This window comes from Papio anubis, chromosome 8, assembly GCF_008728515.1.
Source record: "Papio anubis isolate 15944 chromosome 8, Panubis1.0, whole genome shotgun sequence".
NCBI classification, from domain to species: domain Eukaryota; kingdom Metazoa; phylum Chordata; class Mammalia; order Primates; family Cercopithecidae; genus Papio; species Papio anubis.
Genome location: NC_044983.1, coordinates 78764415 through 78777700, shown reverse-complemented (window position 1 = coordinate 78777700; position 13286 = coordinate 78764415).

Here is a 13286-nt window from a genome sequence, read left to right as displayed (position 1 = left end):
CACTCATAAGTGGGAGCTAAGCTATAAGAGTGCAAAGGCATAAGAGTGATACAGTGGACTTTGGGGACTCGGGGGTAAGGGTGGGAGGGGGATAAGGGATAAAGGACTACACATTGGGTACAGTGTACACTGCTCAGGTGATGGGTGCACCAAAATCTCAGCAATCACCACTAAGGAACTTATTCATGTAACCAAACACTACCTGTTCCCCCCAAACAATCTATTGAAAAACTAAAATAAAATATGGTGCTAGAAAGTATCACTACAAGGCACAGGACATTTGTAGCTGTCTTCAGATTAACTTTTGTTTTGTTTTCTTTTACTAACAATGCTAATTATTTCCGTCTCTCTCCCTTCCTCTTTTTTTGAGGTATGTGGCAGATGATGGGGATAGAGCCTAATTTTATGTACCTTCCAGATACAGACATTAGGATCTTTAGATGTGACAAACAAGTGTTTTCTATTTATTTTTCCTAAATCTGTGCTTTCCGTCTAACTATATCCTTTCTCATCTATGAACCTCTGTAGCTATCTAATTAGCTAATTACTGCTGCCTGTCACTTATTTATCATTGATATAAATGACAGTTATTTTGCTAGACGTATTCCAGATTTTATCTGAGAAATTCTCTACTCCTGAAAAACATTGGCAAGTGTATCTTGAAGGGAACATTTTACAAGCCCTGTAAATCTCCGGGGTCTCGGTAAATTTCTTGGTTTTGTACTCATGAGTTTCTCTGTCTGCTCTTATTTGGGTGCTGCTCTGTTCTTCACCTCTTTTCATCACGATGTCCAGATAGGCTTTGTGCAATAAATTCAAATCGCAATGAGGCCATCTATCTCCTAGTTTTGCTACCACTTTCCCCTCTGAGCTGCAGAAACAGATCTCAAGGCTACCTAAAAGCTGTAAGCATGTGGTGCTACATATGACTCTTTCCTACGTACCCAGATCCTGGGAAGGTGTCTTCCCACCCCAGTGCTTCTCACTTGACTAGCAGTCCCTTAGCTCTTTCTTCTTGGTGAAGTACAAATTTGTATCCAGCTTTTAACATATAAATTGTATCTCCATTTGTTTATTAATAAAAACACTTAGAGTTTCAAATATCAAATAATATACAGTTTCTTCATTATGCCTGGTGAGGATCCTTTTTGACGAACTCACTCTAATTTCCATGGCAGATCCTTGCCCCTCCATGGCATGTGTATTGCTTGAATGATCTTACCCCAGTAGAACTTCTCGACTTGTATGTAAACATAATTTACTGTTTTATTTTAAAATTTTTGTTGGATATGTAGTTTGTTGTAAGTCAACACAACTAATATCTGGAATAAGTGATGGAACAAACAGAAAATACATAAATAAATGTCAAGTGTTTCCTACACATAGGGCATTATTTAGGCATGTTGTAAAAATTATCTTGTTGAACTTTCCTAACCAATATTTTAGTAGACATTATATTACCATTTTCACAAAGAAAGATTCTGAGGCATAATTTGATTTTCATGGCATAAATTTTAATTCATTAATCTAACATCTAAGATTTTAATCAGAACATGTGCATTATTGGATCACCTAGAGTTTTGTTATTTTTTAAACATTTTTCATATACACTTTGTGGCAAGAGTGAAAGAACATAGTCTACCAGCTCTGTTATCCATGTTATCATGACCTCATTTAGAGTAAGTGCTTTTGGCCTGGCACTGTGGCCCACGCCCATAATCCCAGCACTTTGGGAGGCCAAGGTGGGCAGATCACGGGGTTGAGAGATTAAGACCATCCTGGCCAACATGGTGTGAAACTCTGTCTCTACTAAAAATACAAAAATTAGCCAAGCGTGGTGGCATGTGCCTGAAGTCCCAGCTACTTGGGAGACCAAGGCAGGAGAATCGCTTGAACCAGAGAGTTGGAGCTTGCAGTGAGCTGAGATTGTGCCACTGCACTCCAACCTGGTGACAGAGCAAGACTCCATCTCAAAAAAAAAAAAAAAAAAAAAAAAAAGGTGCTCTCACGCACCTAGTGTCTCCTTAATTTCATACATGTTGTGGAAAATTGGATAATCCCAACTTGTTTGATTGAGCCCCAACTGCAGATATTGATTTGTCTTTTGACTTACTTAAAGACTCCAAATTTTTAGATTAATGAACTAGGAACCTAAAAAATAAGACTGGAAGTGAGTATGTTAAGGGTATGCTTACTAGCTTATAGATAATAAGATTTCTTTCTATAGTAACTAAATCAAACCACTTAGAAAATGAGTAAAAGAAGATATTAATTACATTTGATAAACTCATGGCAATCCAACCAGTAGCTATTATTTGGCATTACAACACAGAAATATGTCATGCAAAAGTAAAATGTTTAACATTTTTATAGACATTTTTTGTAATGACATCACTTCTTAGACAAAAATTAAGGTATCTCAGAGACATCTGTACTTCCATGTTCATTGTAGCATTATTCACAATAGCCAACATATGAAAACAACCAAAATGTTCATCGATACGTGAATGGGTAAAGAAAAGGTGATCTATACACACAATGGAATATTATTCATTCTTAAGAAAGAAGGAAATCCTGCCAACGTAACGACATGGATGAACTTGGAGGATATTATGCTACATCAGATAAGCCAGTCCCAGAAGGACAAATACCGGATGATTTGACTTACATGACGTGTCTAAAGTAGTTAAAGTTATAGAAATAGAGACTAGGCCGGGCACGGTGGCTCACGCCTGTAATCCCAGCACTCTGGGTGGCCAAGGCAGGAGGCGGCTCACGAGGTCAGGAGATCGGGACCATCCTGGCTAACAAGGTGAAACCCTGTCTCTACAAAAAATACACACACACACACAAAATTAGCTGGGTGTGGTGGCGGGTGCCTATAGTCTCAGCTATTCAGGAGGCTGAGGCAGGAGAATTGCTTGAACCCGGAAGGCAGAGGTTGCAGTAAGCTGAGATCTCTTCACTGCGCTCCAGCCTGGGCGACAGAGTGAGATTCTGTCTCAAAAAACAAAACAAAACAAAACAAAAAGAAAGTAGAATAGTGATTTCCAGAGCCTTCCAGAGAGAGGACAATGGGAAGTTGCTGTTCAATAGTATAAAGTTTCAGTTGTATAAAATGAATAAAAGTTCTAGAGATGTGCTGTACCACATTGTTCCATAGTTAAAAACACGGTATTTTGCACTTAAACTTTCTAAAGAGAGTGTATGTTATGTTAAGTGTTTGTACAACAGTGATGATGATAATAATAATAATGATTATAATATTCAGAACAAAGTTGTGAAAAACATTTTCTTTAAATATTCATATTTGGATAGATTTAGACAGCTTACAAAACATCTTTACATATTATTTATCTGGTCCTATCTTTATTTTAGTGATTACACAGTTAAAACTCAAAGAGAATGTATCTTTTCCAATAATGTAAAGCAAATGATAAAGTCGAACACAAATCTATTTTTAATCCTTAAATCCAGTTTTCTTTTCCCTCTGTAATTCATTTTTATTTTATGGCTAAATAGAGCTCTGTCTTTACATTTGTTATCTAATCACAATTTACTTTCGTGTGTGTGACAATAATGCTTTAGAAGGTATATAAAGCAAAATTACTTCACAGATATATAGATATACATATGTAGCATATGAAAGGGATCTTTAAATATGTAATGCAGCGGTGGTTACATAATAAACTAAGGAATATTTTAATTTTAATCAAGTGGCTAATGTTTGACTTGTAATTATTTGACTTGAATTTGCGTTGTGGCAAGTTTACAGCATAACTGGCTACTATTAGGGAAAAAGAGTTGATATACACATGAATTTGTCATTTGTTTAATATAAAGGTTATGGTGAATTGTATGGGAAGAAAAGGATTGATTATTAAAAAAAAAAAAAAAAAAAAAAAAAAAAACCACCTCTCCTTGTTCTTTTACAGCTGGCTACATATAATAGTAATATAATTGTATAAAGTTGTAGTTTCTCTTTTGCTCTCCCTGGAAGAGTTTCAGACAGCTGTAATTATGAAGTTTTGGTTTAATAATACAAACCTGACAGTAAAAATGAGCTGTGTTACTATGTTAATAAAGACTTTTTGCAGAGCTTGAAAGATAATGCACCCATCCATTGTTTAAATAATGCAGATTCTCTAAGAACTTGGAGAGTAAGCAGAATATGCTCTGACCAATGCAATGTGGGTGTCTCGGGGCTAGAATGTGTCTTGCTGTTCTGTTCGTCTACTTGTCAAAGATGATTTTTTTTCTTGCAAGTTAATTATTGATGTTCCTAAGGCTCTTTTACAAAGACAAAATTATGTATCTTAGGGGGGAAAAGCATTTCCATGAAAATACATGTAATTAGAGCCAGATATCAGAATGTGTTCTACTTTCCTTAAAGAACTTTATAGTCGTTTCTAGATAACAGGTAAAGTTCTCGTCTGTGTTACTGTCTTTTGAAAGGATACAACTGACAATCTCCTAAGATAATGAAAATTAACAAAGGACTAGTGATTTCTATTTCAAATAACTTAGGCCACTTATTCTTTGGTTAGCTCAAGGCAGATGAAGAAATCTAAAATAAATCTGATTTTCGAGTATTTTGAGTGAGGAAGAAAATGCATCCTCTTCTAAGCAAGCAAATATATCCAGACTGGGAAATCCCTCATTTGTAACAAAATGTTCAGAAGTTGAAGAAAGGATACCTAGCAGACAATAAAATATGAGGAGTGACCTCAGTCTATAAAGAAAACGTGTAAGAAATAGCTGAGCTTGTGCAAAAGGAAAAGGATCACAAAAACTGTGTTTTGGAATTTTTTACTTTTTATAATTGCAAAAGTAACACACATGGATTTTAATAATAGTTAAAAGATGAAATTCTCTAGAGTGAAGAAGAAATGAAATCCTTTCTGCTGTACTCTTCCACATTTCTGTACTGAGGCAAAACAAACAAAAAACAACAACAAAAAGTGAACAAAAACAAACAAACAAAAACACCCATTTCTTGCTTGAGAATCCATCCCTTTTCTTATCTGGGTTGCTAAATCTGTACAACACTGGGAATCAATCATCTGTTTCTTTAGTGTTTTTCTGGAATTTTAGGGAAGTTTCTGAATTATGTCAACCTCAGCCCCAATAATTTTCCTGTTTTCATTATTTCCCTTGACTTGGATTTGGAGAAGAAAGCCATCAGCGTATGATGAATCATAATCTTGACTGGAAAATCTTGTCAGAAGTATGTTGATTAGTACAAGGAGAAATTACTGCTTTATAATATTTATTCTCCATATTGAAGTAGTACATGTGGCTTTACATTTATTCAACTTTTGTTTAATTTCTCTCAGTGGAGTTTTAAAGCTTCTTCTTTTCCCCGAAATTGTTTCAATGTCCTCATTCGATTTGATTGCTAGGTCTTTGTCCTTTTGAAACTATTTTAAATTGAATACTTTATTCTATTATATCCTCATGGTTATTGTAAGCCAATGTAATATTTTTGACAGTAATTGAATAATTAGACACCTATGATAATTATTCTATTATTTAGGATCATTTTTTTTCCCAGCTGATGATACTGTGTTTTCTGTATGTGCAGTAACAGAATAGAGAAAAGATAAACCTACTGCTTTGAGGGAACTTGATACCAACATTTAACATGGAAAATGTTGATAATCCCATACTAATTTTATTTTTATATACTTTACTGGGGATGAGTTTATTTGTTATGTATTTGTTTGCTTTTATTCACCAAATATTTGTAGGGTGCCTATTACATGCCAGACACTATTTTAAGTGTTGCTTACAGAAAAAGAAAAAATGACACACAAATGTCTGACCTCCTAGATCTGACATTTTAATGAAATACAGGATTAATAAAAAGAAATAAATACATAGCAAAAGGGAGAGATGATGCTGTTTCCATGGTTTTACTTGCTTTGCAGCAGTGTGGGGCACATTGTTAATTGTGTGCAGTTTCATCTGTCAGACTCAGGAAAGGCCTCCATGAGAAGGTGATATTTGAGAAAAGGCTTAATGAGGATGAGAAAAGGAGCTATGCAGCTGCCTGGAAAATGAGATTTCCAGCCGGAAAGAACCAGCAAATGCTTCTCCTGAGGCAGGAGCATGTCTGGATGCTCAGCAAATAGCGAAGTTCAGCAGCTGATAATAGAGAGCCAGAACATTAAGAATATATTTTTATAAATAATAAATATGGTCTGTGGACCTTTGATTCAAATAACAAACATAATATGAATTGGCTAAAATCTAAAAAGGATACATTTATGGAAGGATGCTGCCACAGCTCTTCTAACAAGAAGACTGAGGTTGCACCAACAAAAACCGAGTGAATTGCACATCTCTGGACTCATCACTCCCCAGCTTTCTTGATTTCTCACCAGATGTCAGCATCATTCTCTCAGAACAAGTTCCTTCATATTGCAGCGGATAAATAGGTCCACACTTTCACATCATGCAGCTCCACCATCACAGAAGGACTATCTCTCTTAATTTAGTTTTAATTTTTGAAATCATAGAAAAAGTGTCCAGACCAGCTTTAACCAACTCCCAAAGTGATTAACTATGGCCAAGTGTAGAGGGTAGAATATTTTGAATCATAGCCCTTAATAACACTAAATGTTTAAAGTGGAGACTAGGAGCTCTTCACTAAAGGAAAGGGGATGACCAAATATAGTATAGATTTTACTACACATAATTAAGATTTCATTGGATCTTGAGATAGTAAACACTGCTTATCTATTTGCAGTGGGTTCCAATCTTCATATTCTGATTAATGTAACTCTGAGTACAAATGACTTCCAGATATGACTAAACTCTTTGTGAATGCATCTGTAATCATCGAACTTTTGTTCAACGATGATTTTCCACTGATATCTTATTTCCAAGAAATCTGAAGATAATGTTATGTCTCTAAGAAATATTCTTGAATGAACAGTTATGTTTTGATTATTCATTGATTAATCAGATTTTTTTTTTCTTCTCACAGGTTTCCTCCTATATTCTGTGGATTTCTCTTATCATGCCAGTCTAAACGCTTGTTATTGACACCAGAACAGCCAACATGATAATATTGGTCTTCATTCTCTTGGAAAGGAATTGACAGAAGATACTAAAATAATGCATGATTAGTATTACAAAAAAGTGTTACAAAAATGTCATAAGTGTTACGAAGGAAGTACATCATGCCTGAGATGAAAATAGGAAGTCTTTATTGCTATATTATTCTAAAATCAAATTTTATCTCATTATTTCAAAAGTAATAACAATGTCAACTCATGGAATTCTACTTATCGTACTATTAAAATTGTAATTGCTTATGCATAACTAGTATAATCATTACTAGTCATGACTTTATAGCACCCCACACTTGTCATATTTAAAAGAATTGCCATGTAACTATAAAAATGTAACAACTAGGAAAATGTAGGATAGTAGTGTAAGGTTAGAAAATAAAGATATTTTAGGACTTTGTGACACTAGCTCAATAGAAGGTATATTAAAGTTCATAATACCTCTATTTAACACAAGCAAATTATTGTGTGTGTGTGTGTGTGTGTGTGTGTGTGTGATGTGTATTCCTCTATTGGTCTTATTACCTAATAAGATGGGACAGATTGAAAATATGCATACATTTTTAAGTTAAGAAAAATGCAAAATGCATCAATAAAATTTTTTAAAGATATTATATGATACTTCTATCCGTGTACAGCCTTAACCTGCTAAGATTTTTTGGCAACATTTTTGGAGATTAAATACTGACTGGGATGTCAATATCTTCATCATTAAAGTTTTGTCATACAAAACACAATTTATTAACTACCCAACGGCAATTCTCTTTTCTTTCTTGCCTAATGAATCTCAGTTTTGTTCAGGTCTCAGGGGTCATTATACTAACAGGAGGTGGATTCCTCCTTACCCTTAAGAGGTTAATGTTGGCAAGTGTAAACTAGTTGTTATATGCCAATCATGACAATTCTAATCCTTTGACAATGGGTGATTAAGGCATAAGTTTTGATTTTACCCTATGCACAATTTGTTAGGGAACATCTTCTGAAGAACTTACTTTAAGTTTTCTTTCTTTTTCTTATCGTTTTCTCTCTGTTTCTCTCTCTACTTATCTCTCTCTGGGGATGAAAAAAAAAAAAAAAAAAAACAGTGACTTTACCTTTTCAAGTTCTGAATATAGTCGTAAGACTATAAGCTAGCTAAAATGCTGCAGCTAATTTAGGACTATCACTAAAGACAAGGAAAATGCCCTAAAGGAGGCAGGACAGAAAAATGGAAAGGGCTGGACGATTTAATAATTTTGTCATGCTCCAGAATTAACCACCTCTGACAAAGATTGATTCTGCATTTCTTATCATTTACAATGAAATCAAATCAAATAAAACTTTATTGCTCAAGCCACTTGTAATTGAGAATTAAGTAACCTACCCTATTACTGAAGATCATAATTGATGCAATCATTATATTTATTAAGAAATGTCTGTGTCAGCTCCATCGCTTATACCTTTGCACGGATTATCTCATTTAATTTTCTGCAATAAACGTATTATCACCAAGTTATATATGCAAAAATTAAAATTTAGAGAGGTCAGATTAACTGCCCAAGGTCACACACCAAGTAAGGAGCAGAGCTTTCAAATATAAATAAAGCTATTCTGATTCCAAAGGCAATTTCTTCTCTGGGTCTGACCCCAACAACTATTCTTAATGCTTAAGTGTCTGCAAATACGGCATATTACATTTACATTAAGAAGTTCATTGATTTATTTTCTTAGATGCCAAATATAAAGGATAAAATCTATTGGTGTATTTTCAGATACACCGATATCATTAAACCAAAATTAGATATATGGGATATCTAAATTCCCATATATGTGATCCTGGATCCTTTTATACATTGTTTAGAAAAAAAAATGTCTGAGGTGTTTAACCATTATGTGTTTTTAATGTATTTACTTCCTTATGCTCACAGCTATTTTTTAATTATTTATTTTTGTGCAAATAGCATCTGCTCAAAACGGAAAACAAATGACTACATTTTTGTAGATTTATCTACTGTATTCTTTCTCTTATCTTATTGTTCCAATAAGATCAATTTAAAGAATAACATGAGATCAATTTTTAAAGAATAACATGAGATCAATTGTTCTATTGATCTCATGTTATTCTTTAAAAAATGTTAATATTTAACCATTTACAGCAGAATAAATTCAAGATTCCCTAGTAATGCTCAACAGACTTTCTAATCTCTCTCCTTTGTGTTTAAGTATATGCATAAACATATATCTATAATGTCTAATTGTTTCTTAACAGTATGCATCATCAGTGCCTAACTCTATGTCTGGTATATTAGTCAGGGTTCTCTAGTGAGACAGAACTAGTAGGACAGGAGAAAGATGTAGGCTGGGAGGCTAAACCAGCCTAGTCTTTTCATGTTTTCTGCCTGCTTCATATTCTGGGCGCACTGGCAGCTGATTAGATGGTGCCCACCCAGATTAAGAGTGGGTCTGCCTTTCCCAGCCCACTGACTCAAATGTTAATCTCCTTTGGCAACACCCTCACAGACAATACTTTGCATCCTTCAATCCAATCAATTTGACACTCAGTATTAACCATCACAGCTGGCATATGGTAGGTAATTAGTAAATCTATATTGAATGAGTTTGTATAGATAAAATAAACATAAAAGGCATTCATTCAACTTCAAACCATCTTAACCTTACACACAAAAAAATGCACTTGATTTATAACCCCACCTAAGCTTCAACAGTGTTAATTGCTGCATTTGAGGAGCCAGGAAATATCCAATACATCCCTGGAATATTAACAGAATTGGGACTAAATAATAGAATTTCCATGAGAAGCACAAAAACTGTTTTCCCCCTCTCTGTGTGACTCAGAAAACTACTTTTTCAAGGATGTAATAAAAAGGGAGAGGATAGAGATGAAAACTTTCACAAACATTGGCTTCTGTATAAAGACAAGGTTACTTCACTATTAGTCTATGGGAGTTCTGATCTAGTCTCCAGGATGATTTTAGCCATGATATAAAACTTTGGACAGGTAGAAATGGAATGTATTAGCTAGATATTCACAATATTCTGTTTAAACTGAAACACCCTAGAAGTCTCTTGTGCCAACTTATTGAAATCATTTATTCAAAGTGTGTAGATTGATTTGTTTTCAGTTAATATATCTGGACACAGCCTGGTCTGGGGTCTAAACAGCCCTTCAGTACTTTGAACTTTGGCTTTCCTGACACAGAGATCTTTTGCATTTATCTGAGCAATCCATTATCTGGAAACAAACTAAATTTTGTTTGACCAAAAGAAATCCCTGGAAGCTGTATCCAGATTATCCAGGATATACTAATGCTCTCTCTTTTTTTTTTTTTTCTTCTGTTATAGTGATCTCATATTTAAATAGTTGATGTAAGACTTTTGTGCTTTAGCTCAGATAGGTCTGGGTTCTTGTCTCATGACCAGGGAGATTTAGGGGCATGAACACCGGAAAGTGAGTGGAGTAGAATTTATTAAGCTAAAGGAAATCTCTCAGCAAAGGGAGGGATCCTGATAAGCAGGTTGCCAGTTGCCCCTTTCACAGTTGAATACATGGACTTCTATATAAAAGCTGATGAGGCTGGGTTCCTTATTCGTATATGGCACAAATTCCTGGCAGCTCTACCCCGTCCTTCCAGTGCACATGTGGGACCTTAGTCTGAGCTGCTTCGTATTGATTTATTTTCCTTACTGCTCATATATTAAGGAATGGAATTGTCTATTGCAGGCATGTTTAAGCAAGCCCCTTGTGCAAATTCCCTTATCTGCACTAAACATCTGGTGTAAGCACTTGTGGAGTGGATCAGAGGTTCTCCAGGACCCTTCCCTTACTGTCTGCCTACAACAAGCTGACTAACTCTTTTCATAGTCATGACTATATTTCACATATGTATATGTGAATGTATATATACATATATGTATATGTATACTTATGTTGTACAAGTGAATATATTTCACTTACATATATAATTTGTATATGTATGTATAAATATGTATGTTTTTGCCATTACTTTTGCACCAATCTAGTAGCTATACATAAGTATATACTTAATATATACTTATAAATTACTTATATATCATATATTAATTACATATTTTATATATAAGCATGTTATTCAATTACAAGATGAGTGGTGTCACTTTTGCAAAACCATTGCATTAGGTTTACCCAGCACCTCTACTTTCTCCCTCTTTTTTACCGAGACTTGAGAATCTTTTGAATCTAGTACTTAGATAAACATGTATTCACCTATTCAGTGATATTGATTATCATTTAGGCCATCAAAAATTATATTATTCTTGCCTTTAATGATTAATTCAGCTCACTCATTATCTAGAGTTACTAAGGAGATTAACCTGGTTTTACAAACCATTACTTTTATAAAAAAACTAAATACATGTGAAATTGCTACATTTTATTTACAGAATGTAGTTCTGTTTGTGAAAGCATTCAAGCAGGTAAATTTTAGTTTCAGAGCATTTTTTTTATTCAATGTGAAATCAAACTAAAGAAAACATGATGGATTCAATCATCATAGAGTATGGTAGCCTTAAAAATAAGTCATGTGTGATTTAGATTCAATATTGAATATCAAAACTATCTGCATGTCTTTTAACTTGACAAACTCTACGGTAGGAGAAAACGGTCAATTTTAGAAGTTATTTAGTAACTCTCGGTGAAAGCAAGACCATGCTAAAAAAGGGAAGAGATGATTCTGTTAAGCTGGATGAGATTAAGATGAATATTGCCAATATGTATACAAATTAAATAGGTTTCATGAAACTTTAATTTCTAGAATTTAACAATTATATTATCAAATTAATATTCATGTCCTCTCTGCTGCCAGTATCAGCTACAAAGAGTTCTGGTTCTGCAAACAAAACCTTTGGGTCTTTATTTTGCAAAACAGCTTTGATGTACATAAACAAAATTGAGATGATCTGAAATTAATTAGACATAGTTACATTAAAAATATCAGAAAATTGGCTGGGCGCGGTGGCTCATGCCTGTAATCCCAGCACTTCGGGAGGCCGACGCAGGCGGATCACAAGATCTGGAGATCGAGACCATCCTGGCTAACACGGTGAAATCCTGTCTCTATTAAAAATACAAAAAAAAAAAAAAAAAAAAAAGAAAGAAAATTGCAGGGCGTGGTGGCGGGCGCCTGTAGTCGCAGCTACTCCAGAGGCTGAGGCAGGAGGGTGGCATGAACCCGGGAAGCAGACCTTGCAGTGAGCAGTCGCACCACTGCACTCCAGCCTGGGTGACAGAGTGATACTCTGTCAAAAAAAAAACAACTCAGAAAATTAATGAGTGTTGGAATAATAGAAAGTGAGGGAAGAGAAATGTTTTAGAGATCTCGAATATTTGGGAAGAATTGGGGAAAAAATGTTTTGATGGCAGCTGTTATATATATATATATATATGTATATGTATATACGCACGCACACACACACACACACACACACATATGTCATTGCCTCTTACATGATTCACTCCAGAAGCCAGTCTATAGGACAGTATTATGCATGATCAATTCCCTTTTGTATGTTTCTTTTTAAGATTTAATGTTGGAAGATGATAGATCATCAATCATATTCAACACAGCCTGAGTTTTTTTCTCCAATATTAAAAAAGAACATGATTCTTTATATGTGTATGATATGAAATAACTAGAATGCTAAGTTTTGTTAATAGTGCTTATATTTCAACACTAGAATTACATTGAACATGGTAAAATGCTTTCATGTGATAAGAGTTACAATTCACCAAAGGAATATGTTCATAATCATTGAATCACTTATGAGTAGATTTGACTTCATTGTATACCTTGTCTTTTTTTTTTTTTTTTTGGCTTTTCCATAATCTTGATTTTTTTTTTTTTTCTCATATAGCTGCCATTGCTTTTGGTGTTTTAGACATGAAGTCCTTGCCCATGCCTATGTCCTGAATGGTATTACCTAGGTTTTCCTCTAGGGTTTTAATGGTTTTAGGTCTAACATTTAAGTCTCTAATCCATCTTGAATTAATTTTCGTATAAGGAATAAGGAAAGGATCCAGTTTCAGCTTTCTACTTATGGCTAGCCAATTTTCCCAGCACCATTTATTAAATAGGAAATCCTTTCCCCATTTCTTGTTTTTGTCAGGTTTGTCAAAGATCAGACGGCTGTAGATGTGCGATATTATTTCTGAGGGTTCTGTTCTGTCCCATTGGT